The 16,158-nt window shown below is 53.3% G+C and overlaps 1 long non-coding RNA gene across 4 annotated transcripts; it reads left to right on the forward strand.

The window, feature by feature from the left end:
• Position 1: 1 nt before the first annotated feature.
• LOC309637693 lies at positions 2 to 15,734 on the forward strand. 4 transcript variants are annotated; one of them, XR_014250755.1, is made up of 3 exons: positions 2 to 550; positions 764 to 907; positions 9,991 to 15,734. It is a non-coding gene; the product is annotated as an uncharacterized lncRNA (long non-coding RNA). The 4 variants fall into 4 exon arrangements; XR_014250756.1 differs by lacking the exon at positions 9,991 to 15,734 and adding an exon at positions 4,655 to 5,003 and having other exon boundaries at positions 764 to 2,979; XR_014250757.1 differs by lacking the exon at positions 9,991 to 15,734 and adding an exon at positions 4,655 to 5,003.
• The last annotated feature ends 424 nt before the right edge of the window (positions 15,735 to 16,158 follow it).

Raw genomic sequence — 16,158 nt, forward strand, 5'->3', positions numbered from 1 at the left:
CCGGTGCTGGGTGGGCTGGGGATGGGGTGCCCGCAATCCGGCGAGTCCCGCGCCCGAGGGGGGGACCAGGTGGGCAGGGTTAGCTCCAGGCCCGGCGTGGATCAGCAGGGTCGAGGACCCCAACCTCATACTCTCCCCGGGTTGGGATAAGAAGGGGCCCGGGTCTCCGGGAGAGGATGGCGAGAGGTCACGCCCCTCACGTACACGTCACTGTTTCCAAGGCAACCAGGGGCGGGGACGCGGGCTGGAGAGGCGAGACCTTAGCGAAAGGAGACTGCTAGAGACTTTGTGTCACGGGTGCGGGTGGGGAGGCGGCGTGGGCGGCCCTGTCAATCTTTGCTTCTTCACTCGCTGATGCTCCAAGAAGCTAAGGGCAGGACAGGTTCCGTTCACTCGTTCATTCTACAGACGTTCATTGAGCTTGAACTATGCTTGGCGCCATGCTTAGGCACGGGGTTCTGGCGGCGCTGGATCCGAACCCTGCACTCACCGGTTATTGTGAGTTAGTGTAGGGTGGCCATGCATTCCGGGTTACGTCCGTGGAACTGGTGTAAGTGTTAATAGTGTCCTTTTACTCGCTTAGAAATGTCTTAGTGGTGGGGGGCGGTAGTTAAGGAATCCTGTCCCCCAATTCAAGGAAAGCTCCCACGGCACAGGGAAGGAAGACAAGCTATTGTCTGCTCACTTTGCAACGGGCACTTTGTAGTCTCTGTAATCTTTGCCTCTCATTCCGCCAGGTAAGTATCTCTAGCACCTTTTACAGATGGAGAAACTGGCTCAGAAAAGTTGAGACTTGCCCAAGGCCAAACAGCTAAGTGCTGGAACCAGGATCCAGACCCAAGTCTATGTGGCTTCCAAAATCCAAGTGCCCTATCTTATTCTTCCTTCTCAAAACAGATGATATTAAGTAAGTAAATAAATAACACTGTCCCTGCCATGAAGGAGCTTATAATCTTTGGGGTTGAAAATACTACAGGACATAATGAAGCAATAAAATATAGGAAAGAATGAAGGCAGCTCATGAGGCTCAGAGGGAAGTTGATGACAACACGATCCAAGTGGGGTGGAGACTATCAGAGACTTTGAGCTGGGTTATGAGGTGTGATGGGGCCAGGATCACTGGGCGTGCGTGTGTGTGTGTGTGTGTGTGTGTGTGTGTGTGTGTTTGTGTGTGTGTGTGAGATGTGGCACCAAAAAAGAACAACCTAAGGGCATCAGAGTAGCGCCCCAGAGTTAGGCAGGCTGGAATCTCCAGTGACAAGATCCCTCTGTAAACCCCAAAGCCACTGGTTGCACCCACTGTTCTCTGCCCTCCACCCTCCTCGGTGGTGTTCTGTTTCTTGCTGGCTCCCAGCAGGCAGCTACCCTCTTTCCACTTGACACTCAAGGTCTTTGCAGTTAGTATTGGGCACAAACACCGATGTTAATTTGGATGTTAATTTGGACGTCAGCTTCTCTCTTCCCCACACCTCTCTGAAGATTCTGGGAAGTTTAAAAACCAGGGCTGGGACTTCCCTGGCGGTCCAGTGGTTAAGACTCAGTGCTTCCACTGCAGGGGGCATGGGTTCGATCCCGATCCAGGTTTGGGTGGGGGGGGGGGGGAACTAAGATCCTGCATGCTGCGCGGTGTGGCCAAAAACAAAAACCGGGGCTGTTCAAAACAAAAGGGCCTGCGTGAGCATCAGGAAGCCAATAGGCTTCATGAGAATGGGGACACCAAGCCAGGAAAGAGAACTGGGCGGAGAGCAAGCACAACCAAATGGATTGGACACTTGAGGAATATTGGCTCCCCTCCTGCTATGCATCAGGCCCTGTGCTGGACTCTGGGGTCTGGGTACACCATGAATGAGTGTGGGCCCCTTCATATGGAACACACAGGTTAGCAGCTGGTGTACCCAGTGTGCTTGGGTGAGGAGTCTGAAGTTGATAACACACACAATAAACAGTGTTTGAGAAAGATAATTCCAGCAGGGTGTGTAGGAGGAAGGAAAAACCTGGGTCAGAAAGGACAGTGTGGCAGTGACTGTGGGAATTTGGGCCAAAGGTGGAATCTACGGGGTTGGAAAGGAAGGGTAAGTGAAGAAAGTAACAAATAATACATGTTGTAATAAAAGCAAGAAAGGGAAGAATTTGGTAATAGATCAGATATAGGACGGTGAAGGAGGGAAAATAGATAAGAATTAATCCTCCTTCATGGTGAGTTTGGGAGGTGGGAGGGTCACCGTGGGAAAGGGGGTGGAGCTGGTGTGAGGGACCTGAGGGTGAGATCAGTCACTCCTAGGCCATGTGAGGGCAGGTGTCCTGTAGGTGACTGGACTTGGAGATAGGGAAGACCTGAAAGGTAGTGGCCGCCTTGTAAAAGAGTGTCCCCGTCACTATGGGTATGCAAACAGCTTCAGAACATTGGCCTGGGATATTGTGGACAGATTTCATACATCAGGTAGAAGGTTGGAGTCGACAACAGTGAAAGTGCCTCCTGCCTGAGGGATTTGGTGAGCGTTGGCTGGGTGAGCACATGTGTAGGAAGTATGCCTGTATGTGTGGGAAGATGGTTGGCAACCATCTCCTCAATTTTGGCTAAAGAAGGTGCCAGTGATGCCTGGGAAGCGGGGGTTGAGGCCCAGGTGAGGCACTTCAGCAGCCTGGGATCCCTCCCCTAGCTCCACCTTGGAAGGCCCTGGAGCCCAGGACTGTGCTGCCTGCCAGGCCTTTCCTGGAACTTGGCAGAGGAGGGAGCCCCTCCCTGCCTGCCCTGGCACACTCCAGGCACACGGTGTCCCCAGGGGCACCTTGCAGACACCCCAGGAGACTGGGGCATGGGACAGGTCCCCACCCTCGCAGGAAGAGTCCTGCTCTGGGCTGACTTCTGAGCTCCCTGCCCTGGGGCTGTCATCCTCACAATGGCCCCACCAGACGGCAGGAGACAGCAGGCGCAGAGGAGGAAGGAGAAGCTTTGTGGCTGGGTGGCAGGATTCGCGGGTCTTTGTTGTGGCTTTGGGTGGGAGGGTGGGTAAGGCAGAAAAGCAGGGTCTCAGGCTTCAAAGCACCTCCCCACCTGCTTCTCCTTCCCGCTGAGGAAATCTTCAGGGGCCTAGTGGTTTTGAGGGGAGGGGACAGGAAGAGACTCTGAGCTCTGGGTCAGCTGAGCACAGAGATGGGGAAGATCTTCTTGCCCTATAATCCCATTTCTCCCAGCATCCTCTTCCTCTGCTCCCCACCACCCTAGACCAAATTTCTACTTCCATCTGCAACTAAGGGTTACATCCCCCACGCCAAGACCTAGAGAAGCCTCCCAGAGTGGTGGGGGAATGCGACAACGCGTACCCAGCAGCTGTCTGGTGGGCCACACCTGCCGGGTGCGGTGAGGAGAGTGCCCCTCCCAAGTGGGCAGAGCCTGCTCTGCTCGGGCTGGGGGCCGCGAAACGCTTTAATGGAGGGGCGAGAAGGCAGAGGGATGCGCAAACCGGCCACGTGGAGGTCCCGAGCGACAGGCAGGGCGGGAGCCGGGAAGCGGGCCGTGCGCTCGCCCCTCCCGCTCGAGGGAGCCTCCGAGAGTCGGGTCGTCGCTGACCGCAGGCTGCAAGAGCGGTTGATCTGGTGAGCGAGCACACCCACTTACCCAGCTGCTGAGTCAGGCTGTTCTCGCTCCCCGCTCGCTCGCCCGCCCGCCCGCTCGGGACATTGTGTTCCAGCCCCGGCGCGCTGGCACCGGGCCCAGGCGCTCACACCAGCCTCCTCGCCCTGTTTGTGCTCGCGGCTTGCGCTCGGCGCGCAGCTTCCCCGCCGCCGCCGCAGCCCTGCGAGCGCGCGCTGGGGCCAGGCCAGGCGCGGGCACCCGGGACGGCCGGGGGCTGGTGCGCAACCCCTGGGACGCGCGGCCCTGACCGGTCACCGGCCTTGGCGCAACCAGACCACTCCATCTCCCACCTGAGCCCCGACTTGGATCCCCAGGCGTGTGGGGCGCCCGGGGCAGCACAATCGGGAAGGGGTGGGGGCAGGTGTTGGTAGCTCCATGCAAGAGAAGGAGTCGCCCAGGCTGCCGCCCAAGCCCCACCAGCGCTCAGTCCAGGAGTCTGGAGGAGGATAGCAGGGAGTGCGTCAGCCCCAGACTTGGGAGACCTGGGATGCAGTCACGTGACAACGGAAGCCCGCTAGAGGGGGCCAACTCAAGCCATCTCCCCGAGGAGCCTCCCTGTTCCTCCGACCCCTTCCCTGATAGATCCTTTCTTCACACAAGCCTGGAGACTCCAGGGATTCCCAGGGGCTGGCAAACCAAGCCCAGCTCTTTTGGATAGCTTGGGAACCCCCTGGCAGGATGCCAGGAGTAGGAAGAGCCTGGACACTAGCGAGTGGGAGTGGGCGGCAGGGTGGAGGAAGACGACCCCAAACCCGAGCCTGACCCCTCCCTTTCTCCAGCCCAAACCCGGATTTATTCAGGGCCACGTCTTCTCCTCATCCATCCTTCTGCAGAAAGACGTCCCTGAGCGCTGGTCCTGAAGGTTCCACCATCTCTGAACCAAGGAGGGGACAATGGACTTACATACTGAGCCCCTACCATATGGAAGGCTCTGTTAGGTCCTGCTAAGGATGTCATTAAGAAGTTTATGACACAATTCCTAAAGTCGTTTCTTCTCCCTCCTTCCAAACTTCACAGTTTCCTGTGCCACTTCCCATGCCAGGAGGGCCTGTCCTCCATGTCTACCCATCTCTCAAGCTCCAGCTCATAAAGTCTGCTTGGAACAGCGCCAGCCAAATCTGATTCCTCTCTCCTCTGAAAGCCCAGCACACTCAGTCTGTACCTTTCTCAGGACACAGCATGTGGCCTGTCTCATATTCTAGTGATCTGTTTACTAATCCTGTTCTTTTAACCAGATTAGAAAGTCCTTGAGGTAGAAACAAAGTCTGCTTCTTTGAGGCCTCCCCCCATGGCTTGAGCTCATCCCCCACAGGCCAAGCTTGGCACTGGAGTTGATGTTCAATAAATGCTGGGTGTATTGAAATGATTTCCTGCCCTTGGGCAGTTTGCAGACCAGTTGAAGAGACAAACACATGGCATGTGAGGTTAAATAATAACCCAAGCCAGCAGGTGGTGAGTACCAAATGTGTTAAGAGCTATAGGGACTCAGTAGGAAGGAGGTGGTGATATGGGAGAAAGATCCCAGGAGGTTCTAGGCCTTGAGCTCTGTGTGTGGAGGAGGAGAGAAAAGGCGTGGAGGTGACTCAGTCTGGTTGACATCACCACAAACCAGCCTCCACGTCAGGCACTTCACATACATTATCTCTAATATTTAAGGGAGGGGGGTAGGCTTGGGAAGAGTGGAGGGGACAGTACCCAAGCCAGACCTGCCCAGAGCCAATCAGAGCGTAGAGGCAGCCTTGGATCTGGCTGCACCCCACCCTCACTCCATGGGCACTGCCTGTTCCCTGGCCTGCCACTCCTACATACTACACCCAAGAGAGCTACCCAGCACTGCCCAGCTCTGGATGCACTCTGGTCCCACCCTGGTGAGCAACTGGCTGTGTGACCTTGGGCAAGGCACTTCCTTCCCTACACCTCCCTGTCATCTGTACCTCCGTTGCAGCACTTACAGGCTGTGATTCTGTGAGTCAGTGTCCAAGTGATGCTTGCCACCTTCCCTGATGTGACCTGGGCTGCTGTGCCTCTCCCCTGCCCCTGACACCTCCCCTCCCCCCCTCCCCGCCCCCTTGCTCCCTCCCAGTCTGGAGCTGCTGAGAGGAACACTGGGTACAGAGTGTGAGCAGGGATAGTAGGTTTCCTGTGGTTGCAAAAGGAACATCGGGACTTTCCCTGCTGTGGGAGAAGTGGGGGAGGAGGAGGCAGGGCCAACCTCGAAGGAACCTCTGCTCTCTTCCCTCCCCTCAGTGCTCCCAGCTCTGAAAAAGGCTGGTACAGTTTGTTACGCTGGGGCCGGAATGTACCGTGTGTTTCATATGGCCTCTTTCCAGTCCTACACTGGCTGCTTTATATTTATACTTCCTTCTTCAGCCGTGGCATCCTGCTGCCTGTCACCCCTGCTCTCATCTGCCTACCTCCCACCTGGGCTCCCGCACCCACCATGGGTCAGACCTTGGGATCTAAACTCTTCTGGGAGGTGAGGGTGGGGTGCAGAGTGAGCCCTGGAGGAGAGAAGTTGGACTCGGGAAGGTTGAAGCCTCCAGTCCCCTTCTCTCTCTCCCATCAGCCAGCCCGAAACAGCCTCCAAGGCCATGGACACTCCAAGTTGGGTCCGAAGGTTCTCTGGGCCTCTGAGGCTCCTTGCCACCCTGTTTTCCCGAACACTTCAGCAGCTGTGCCTGAGCCCAGCTAGAGAAGTGAGCTGAAGGCTCTATTGAAGTTGCCCCCCACACCCACCCCAAAAGCTTGGCAGACCTGTTAACCCTTGATCCTCCCCCATTGGTCACAGAGAACACAGCGGAGGTGGGAGGTGGGGGAGGGGTATCCTACCACCCCCCAACCCAGGAGTCACACGTTCCTAACAGAAGCTGCAAAACGGAATTTGACACTTGGTGACATAATGATTTTTGAGTGGTGACCACTCTAATCTCCTCAAAGTGGCTTTGATATCCAGAGATCGATACGTTTATGATCTGGCTTTCCTCCCCCAGGAGCACGTGATATTATTATTCACGATAATAGCTCATATCGATTGCCTCCTAGGGACCAAGCATTGGGCTCAGGGCTTGATATACACAAGCTCATTTACTCTTCACAGTGACTCTAGGAGGTGGATGCTACTGTGAGCCCCCTTTGACAGTTAAGGTAACTGAGGCTCAGAGAAGTGACAGAACTGGGGTTCACATTTACGTCTGTCTGACAGCAAAGCCAGCACTTCGAAGTGTCCTGCTAGATGGCTTAGATCATGTACCTAAATCACAAACCTTCCATTTCTCAAGCCTCAGAGTCTTATTCTCTCCTCTCTTCAAATGATTCCAGGAACTCTGCCTCCTTAGAGCCCATGCATGCCTTGAGGTATAATATGACAGCCAGAAAACCATTTTCAGCCCATTTGACAGGCTGAAATGCAGAGGCCCCAGAGGACACTCAGTGAGGGAGGTGGGTGGTCAGGCCTGCTGGCTGTGTGCGGCCTCAGTCGTCTCTCGGCCGGCTGGCATGCCCCTCACCTGGGAGTAAACTTTGCCTCACTGTACTGCTCCAGCACTGGGAACTAAAAACCAGGGGCTGAACCTGGGTTCCAGGTCTCTAAACTCAGGACTGTCTGTGGCACCCAGTGACACGGTGGCATGGCCTGTCTTAGGACCCATTCACAGCAGGGTTTTGGCAGAAATCACCACCATTATGTCAATCCCTGGCCATATCAGGGCGTATACATTTCACTTATATGTCCTAACTCAATACAATCTTAATGTTCCTCTAAAGTAAGGAGAATAGTACCCACTTTCCTGATGGGCAGACTGAGGCAGGAGCAGCTAAGTTGCTCACCCAAGGGCAAGAAACTAAATTTGTGACTGTGATGTCTGGGGTACTTTGTTTCATAACATAGGGCCTCTCCTGAGCTAAGAGAGGAAGAGTTTCCCAAGATGTCCCCAAACATGGTGACATGTGACCGTTCATCCAGCCCTATCACCCTAGGAAGGGACCACAGCACCACACTGCCCATGCCACCCTTATCTACTCCCAGGGCTGAAGCAAGGGCACCAGACATCCTGTAGTTAGTTGGCCTGGCCAAGTCTCTGGCTTCCTTTCCTTTGTGGCTCTCACAGGCACATTTTGTCCCCTCTGAGCCCAGTTCTTTCTTCCTCTTTTATCCTTCCTTCTCTCTTTTTCTCTCCTTGCTCACTGAGAGCCCTGTTTATACGCCTCCATCCATCTGTGCTTGCTTTTCACCTTTGCTTTTTGTATGTCCCTTCTCCTGGGAAGTTTCCTAAGGTCCCCTCTGCCTTCTGCCCTCTGACACCATCTTGTTTGCAAGGAAGCATCTTCCACTCCTACCCCCACCCCCACTCCTTACCTCACCTCCAACTTTAGAAGACGGGTCAGATTGCTCTGGTTCATGCGTTCAGTGTGCTCTTAATGAGTGCCTACTGTGTGCCTCAGGAACTGTGTTAATGCCTGGGGAATCCAAAGTCCAAAAGCTGTGCTGGAGCATCTATTAAGTACCTACTGTGTGCACCAGGCATTGTGCTTCAACTTGGGGGCACAAAAGCTAGTCATTGTCCTCAAGAGGTTTCTGGGCTGGGAATTCCCTGGTGGTGCAGTGGTTAGGACTCCAGGCTTACACTGCCGAGGGCCTGGGTTCGACCCCTGCTCGGGGAACTAACATCCCGCAAGCCACGCAGTGTGGCCAAAAAATTAAAAAAAAATTTTTTTTAATTAAAGAAAAAAGAGAGACCTCCCGGCTACTTGGGAAGACTCACAAAAACAGATCACTATAATGCCCTGGGAAGTCAGGGACTTGGTGTGGCCAGAGGGCTCCGGGAGGGCTCCTCTGAGGAGGCCAGTCTTCAAGTCTGAGAGGAGCTAGCCAAGCAGAGCAAGGGTGCAGGGCGTGCCAGGTAAAAGGAACAGTGTGTATAAAGGCACACAGGCATGAAGCAGCCCTGGGTTCTCTGGCGGACACTTTGAGTTGTTTGGTCTGGCCTGGACCTGGAGTGCAGGTTGGGGAACCCGGGCAGATGTGGCCAGAGGCAGGCAGCCCCAGATGGTACAGAACCTCCTGTTCCAGCAAAAGAGTTGACCTTTGTCCTGGAGCAGCCGGAAACCCAAGCAGCCTTATGGCTCCCTACAGCCTAGGAGCCCCAGGGCTGGGCCTGGGCCAGGACTGAAACACTCTCTCGAGTCCCCATTAACCCACATTTACTGCCCTTTGGCTCAGCAAGGCCTGAGGGAGAGTCAGACACTTCAATGTAATGCTGTTTCCAAAGCATAATCATTCATTTATTCATAAATGTTTAGCAAGCTCTGATGTTTGCCAGGTGCTGCTCTGAGCACTGGGAATGGGTCATTGAACCCCATGGAGGTCCCAGCTCTCAAGAAACTTTACCTCCTTGGCAGTTGGGGAGGGAGGATAGGCCATAAACAAACAAACAAAACAAAATAAATAAATCAAAAAGATAATTTCAGATTGTGCTAAGTACAAAGGAAAATAAAACACAGTGATGCAATCGCAAGTAATGGGGTGGGCTGCTCTAAGGACAGTTATGTATGAGCTGAGACCTAGATGACAAGAACAAACCAGTACGTGAACATCTGGGGACTTAGGATTCTAGGCCAAGGAAAAATCACATGCAAAGGCCCTGAGGCAGGATGGAGCTTGGTGTTTTTCAGGTTTAGAAAAAATGTTGGGCTCAAATTCATTACTCCCCAGCGATTCTATGTAAGTATTATTGTATCCCTTTTGTAGAGATGGAAACTGAGGCTCAGAATGGTTAAGTTCCTTGGCCAATATCCTAACTGGTAGTACAAATTTTGGCCTAAATCCACTGCTCTTTTTTCTACCAGAGTATCATGTTCAGCAACCAGTGTCCTAAATTATTTAGGAAGGTCCAGTTTCCAAAATTCTGTCTCACTGTTCTCTGGAGATTCATCCTGGAGGTTCTCTGTGTCCCAAATCATGACTTCAAGCCCTGTCTCTGTCATGTTCTACCAGCGGCAGCCTAGGATGAGTATTTCATCACCCTAAGCCTCAGTTTCATCATCTGTAAATAGGGAGAGTAAGAATTCCAATGTCATAGGTTTGCAGAGAGGATTAAATGAGGTAATCCATGTAAGGTCAGTACAGTGCCTGGAACGTGGCACACATTCAACCCATGGTAGTTCTTAAAACTGGGGTCGACTGCAGACCGGTCCTGCCACCACGTGATGCCTCTGATGCTTGAGCCGGGCAGGGGAGCTGTGGGAGGAGAGAGCAGGAGCCGGCGGCCAGGAGGGCCTCTTCCCTTTACTCAGCCACTCCTCAGCTCCTCGCGCTGGGATCCCACACTGACACATCTTGTACTTCCCGTTTCCAGGGAAATTCCTCCCGCTGGACCGCACCCGCCCTTGAGGACCTCCCGATCTCTTTGGGCAGAGCGGAAGCCAGGCAGAGCCGGGAACGTGAAATGACAATCCTCAGCCCTGTGTGTGCCACGAGCCCCCGGGGGCAGGCGGCCACGCTGCAGGAGGGCAGGGGCGGCAGAGGGAATCTGGCGTGGGCTGCTGGGACAGAGTCCTTCTCAGAGGAGGTGGGGACCCCGTGGAGTACGTGACTCCTGCCCCTCCAGCCTGCACGCTCCAGTTAGCAGGACAGAGACCCCTCCCCACCCATCCCCAACGTTCCCGGGCTTTCTGCTCTGCTGGGAAGCCCTGTCATCCCTCCCCCCGACCAACACTCCTCCCAGGCACCCCTGAGAGGACCAGCTGCAGCTGAGGGTGGGGGTGGGGAGAGTGCTGCCAGGGCTCTCAGATCCCTAGCCTCTCTCTCCCACCCCTCCCTCGCCCCCAACTGCTGAGCTGCTTCGAGGTTTAAAGCAAAACACGATTCCGTCCTTCCTGCTGCTCGGTGGCAGCAGTGCTGCTTGAGGTTATTTTTAGCAGGGATGCAGGGAAGGCACATTTCTCCTGGACTTTCGCTGGGGACACCCCTCACCCCCCAGCCAAGAATCGGCCGGGGGAGTCTGGTACGGAAACCCCCGTCCCAGAAAGGGGAAACGCGTGTGTTTTCTGTTCCTTCAACTCACCAGAACAGGAGTTGCAGTCAAGCCTGGGGTTGCACTGATGGGAAATGTGAGGTTCCAAAGCCAGTGTGCTGCCCTCATCCCTGGTCTCCGAGTCCTCGTAAATCTGGGGAGCAGGAGGTGCCTGGGGCCTGTGATGTCCGGTGTGTGGGTGTTGGGGTCCAAGGGGAGCCAGCACTGTGGACTGCATGGGGGCACCATGCGTTCTGGGTGGTGTTTATGCAGGTAGTTGCTTTATAATTCATTAAACTGATCATGTCTGTTCTATGTATTTCTCTGTACGTGTGTCTTTTATGCTAGCAGTACTTTATTGAGGTATACTCTACATACAGTAAAATGCATAAATCTTAACGGCACAGCTCAATGAATTTTGACAAATATGTATACACATGTAACTATCACCTAGATAGAGACTTGGAACATTTTCAACATGCCTAAGTTCCCTCGTGCCCCCTCCCAGACAGTCCCCACCCCAGAGGTGACCAATATCTGATTTCTCTCACCATAGATTAGTTTCCTGTGTGTGTGTGTTACAAGGTTAAAAGAAATACAGCTGCTATCATGAAGAATGAAATAGGCAATAAAAAATTTAATGTGAGAAGGGGGCCTCAAAAAAAGGAGGGTAACTGGAGTTTGAAAAAACTAAAGAATCATTGGCATGGGAAACGGAAGGTTCTAGAGCCAACCCCTCAGGACTGGGACAGGACACTTGGGATACTTCTCTGAGCGGAGTGGCAGTGAGTGAGGAGAGGCCTGCCAGGGCTCCTCCTGGGTCCAGCTGCCCCCATGTTCTGCTAGAGATCTAGGCCCTTCCTCCAGCCCCCTCACCAAACCAGTTTTCAGCAAGACCAAGGCTGCCAGGAAGGGCGCTCTCAAGGGCATCTGCCCAGAGACAGGGAGAAGTCAGGGCCTCTGTGCAGTTAGGTTATTCATCTTTCCTGCCTTCCCTTTCAAGGCCTTTATGATTCTGGGCATCCTTCACCCTGTGTCCCGCCTTGGGAGGGGAGAGGCTGAGGCTCTCAAAGGAGGGTGGTAGAGGAAGAGTCGAGGAGCTCATCATTCCTTCTTTCCCTCATTTAAAAACACTTACTTAAGGGACTTCCCTGGTGGTCCAGTGGTTAAGACTCTGTGCTGCCATTGCAGTGGTGCATGGGTTCTATACCTGGTCGGGGAACTAAGGTCCCATGTGGCATGGCCAAAAGATTTTTTTTTAATGTATTTTTTTTTAAATTTTATTTATTTATTTTTGGCTGTGTTGGGTCTTCGTTTCTGTGCGAGGGCTTTCTCTAGTTGCGGCGAGCGGGGGCCACTCTTCAGCGCGGTGCGCGGGCCACTCACTATCGCGGCCTCTCTTGTCGTGGAGCATAGGCTCCAGATGCGCAGGCTCAGTAGTTGTGGCTCACGGGCCTAGTTGCTCCGTGGCATGTGGGATCTTCCCAGACCAGGACTCGAACCCGTGTCCCCTGCATTGGCAGGCAGATTCTCAACCACTGCGCCACCAGGGAAACCCTAAAATGTATTTTAATAAATAAAAATAAAAACACTTACTTGAGCACCTACATTGTGCTGTAGCTTCTGCTAGTGCTGGGGATAGGACGACTAAGAGAAATTTTAGCTCCCTAGGGAGTCAAAGGTAGCATTCCCAGGTGGGGCAAGGCCTTATACTCCTTTCATAATGGAGATGAGGGGCTCAGAGAGGTAAAGTGACTTGGTCAGTATCACACAGCTGGCTGCTGGCAGAGGGAGGCCGAGAATGGGGACCTTGATGCAGCCTGCCTAGCTGGGGATAAGAAAGCAAAGGAGGCAAAACCAAACAGTCTGATACCCCAGCAGCAGAAAGAGCACTGACTTGGAGAGCAGGAGCCCTCGCTTTTGCTGCTAGGTCTCAGAAAAACATCCTCTCTCTGGGCCTCAGTTTTCTCCCAGGTTTTCTCCCATGTACGTGAAGGAGGCCGCCTCCAGAGGAGTTTTAAGGTTCCCTTCGCTCTAACTCTTTCAAGCGTACTGGGCATTTTCCTGCCTCAGGGCCTTTGCTCAGGTTTTTCTCTTACTGAAAGCCCCCTTGCCCTCCCATTTCCTTCCTCTGACAGCCTCCCAATCATCTGCTATCTAATTCCAGTGCTACCCCCCCGAGGCTCCCACAGTCTGGGGGATCTGTTGAGGGGTGTCCCCTAGGTCTCCACCACCAGAACTGACAGAGCCTCCCTCACTTTGTACCCCTCCCATCCCGGGGCAGGTCCTCCCGTGGGAAAGGTATTTGTTTTGTCAGCCACACTGGAGGAGCTGAAATGAATTTTTGCTCCCATCCCACACTTCTGTGTGCCCCTTTCAACTTGCAGAGAATGAGCTCATCCTTCCTCAGGGCCTGCAAGAGATTGCGCCTTTCTGCTGGGCAGGCCAGCTGAAACTGGGGCATCAAACTGGGGCCGTTTTGGCAAAGGTGGCTGCCCTGGGAGGTGAGCCCTGGAAGGGTAGAAGGACAGGCAGAGTCTCAGGCAGAAGGATGGCTGTCCCGCCCCACCTGTCCCTCCTTATGCACAAACACCTGGGCAGAAATCTTCCCTTACAACAAACATACGGCTCCTGCTCCCATAAACACACCCACGCCTACCTACCTGCCCACAAACAGACTAGCAACTCTGTAAACAAATACCCCACTGCTCCCCTGCCCCTCCCCCAGACAGGCATTACACACACATACGCAATCATCGCACATATACACACGGGCACACACAGACACACACATGGGCAGCATACACATGGACACAAGTGCATACGCATGGGTGCATCATGGGCAAGAGTCATGCCCACGTGCACCTTGGGGGCACACACTGTCACGCGCATGCACACGTGGGCACACAGGCATACATGTTTGCACACAAGGGCACACGTATACACATACTCTCCTCTCCACCCTCAGCTCTCAGATGAGGGGGCCCAGCTCACACTTGGAATGAGGAGAGTGCCCCATGGTTGGGGTCTGGCTGTCTCTGGATTTGTATCAAACTAGGGTCTTTTGTCTTCATTTTCCTCACTGATGGCCCTATGGGAAGCAGGGAAAGCCCCAAGAGCTGTGGGCTCACTCCAGGGCCTCACCTTGCGTGGGGGACCAGGACAGGGGTGGGGGGAGGATGCTGTCACTCCTGGGAGCAATGTCGCCAAGGAGCCATCAGTGTCGTTTTGTGAGGCTGATCTCTTTGCTTTCACTGTCACTCTCTTCACTCCATTCCATCCATTCATGGGCCTCAGGTCCTTGTTCTCTTCCTGTGGGGGGGTGGGGGGAAGGCTTTGAAGAGGGTCCAGTCCCAAGGTTGATGTGGCAGCCCTGGGGCTGACAGCAGTGTCCCAGGCAGGCTGCCCCCTCAAGTGGAAGGGGGGCTTCTCTTGGACTCCTCCAGGGCAGCACAGCAGTAATCCAGAGAATGGGAAGTGGAATGGTTGTGTTTGTAACATCGTTACCCAGTCTAGAGGGTTGGGTAGGGAGCAAGCTTGGATTCCATTAAGCCCAATTTAGCTGCAGTCACCGAGCACACAGTGTGTGCCTGGCGTGGTGTTGGGGTGGGTGGGGAGGATGAGGGGGTGGATACAGAAATGAGTAAGACACAGTAACTGTCTTCTTAGAGAGAGAGAGGGTGTGTGTGTGTGTGTGTGTGTGTATGTGTGTTGGGTGGGGGCCCAGGAAACACCACACAGGCAGAACAACCCCTGGGAGGGGAACTTAAATACAATGTGCTCCACACTGAAGCCATCACCTCTGCCCACCCCTCCCCAGAGCATCACAAACACACCATCTGCCCGATCCTCCTGCTATATTTCCTATTTTGATTTACTAAGGCCACATGGTGGCCCAGGGCAACACCTTGGGGCTGCTCCAGAACTTCCCTCTCCTACCGTATCCAATCTGCCCCCCATCCTGTGGGATTTCTTGTCCCATCTCTTCCATCCACTCTCTCCTTTCAGGGCTCACTGCCTGGGCACCTCTCACCACCTCCCTCCTGGACTTCTAATGGGTGGGGGGAGTCCCACCTTCAGGCTTATTCCATCCTCCACACTGTTGCCAGAACCATCTGCCTTAAACACACAGCTGCTCTGTCACTTAGAGCCCTTCACTGTCTCCCTATTACCATTAGAATAAAGTCCCAAGTGCCTGACATGGCACAGCCATCCATCTGTACACAGCTCACAGTACCCCTGCACCTCTCAGCCTGCCCCCAATTCCCAGTTCCCCAACTGGCTTTGCTGGTGGACACTTCTGAGCCTTCGCATGTGCTGTCCTGGTGCCTGGAATGCCCGTCCCTCCTCGACCTAGCAAGGACCTCCTCATCTTTCCAGACTGAGGGGGTCCTTCTTGGTCTCTATCTAAACCAATTTTATACGAGTGTTGACAAAAGTGACTTAAAAGCCACATACCAGGCACTCTTCTTTTTTTTTTAAAATTAATTATTTTTGGCTGTGTTGGGTCTTCGTTGCTGCGCGCGGGCCTTCTCTAGTTGTGGCGAGCGGGGGCTACTCTTCATTGCGGTGTGCCGGCTTCTCATTGCGGTGGCTTCTCTCGTTGCGGAGCACAGGCTCTACGCGCGTGGGCTTCAGTAGTCGAGGTTGCTCCGAGGCATGTGGGATCTACCCGGACCAGGGCTCGAACCCGTGTCCCCTGCATTGGCAGGTGGATTCTTAACCACTGCGCCACCAGGGAAGTCCCTACCAGGCACTCTTCTGACTCGTCACTTTATATGTATTTTATATATATATTAGCTCATTTAATCCTCATAACAACCTTGATAGGTGCTATCGTTATCATCTCCATTTTATAGATGGGAAAATTGATACACAGAGAATGTAGGTGACTTATTTACCTAAGGTGATATGCCTAATAAGTGGTGGAGTGGGATTTACACACAGCCAGTTAGCTAGAGTCTATGTAGTTAATCCCTGCACTATACTGCCTCACTCACTACTGTGTTTGCTAATTTATATAGCTTTTGAGCAATCAGAGTCAGTTAATGTCTGGTGAATAAAGAATGAGTGACTCATTAAAATTGAATGGAATGAAGAAGTAGGGCCCCTCCTCATTTATAAGATTCTGCCATGCTAAAGCTATTTTATTTTTACGAACATAGAAAATTTTAAAGAAAAGGGATTTTGAGAGTAAAATCCCATATATCATTTTTTCATCTTCTTGCTTTTTATATAAAATTTACATGGCTCTCCAAGCCTAAGTTTGTTTCAAGTTGATGAAGAGAAATGTCCTCAGGACCCTCTAATGACCTGATTACCGTGGCCTGCTGCCCCCAGGGAGACAGACCCACTGAGAAGTGACCCAATGCAAAGTGAATTGTGACTGATGCTGAAAGAGCATCCCATCTCATCACACAGTCCTGGGACAGAGTCATCCCAACCACGGATGTCAGAGAAGGCTTTCTAGAAGAGGTGAGATTTGGGCTGAGTCATGAAGGATTTTGATAA

This window comes from Balaenoptera physalus (assembly GCF_965194825.1).
Source record: "Balaenoptera physalus genome assembly, chromosome: 11".
NCBI lineage: Eukaryota > Metazoa > Chordata > Mammalia > Artiodactyla > Balaenopteridae > Balaenoptera > Balaenoptera physalus.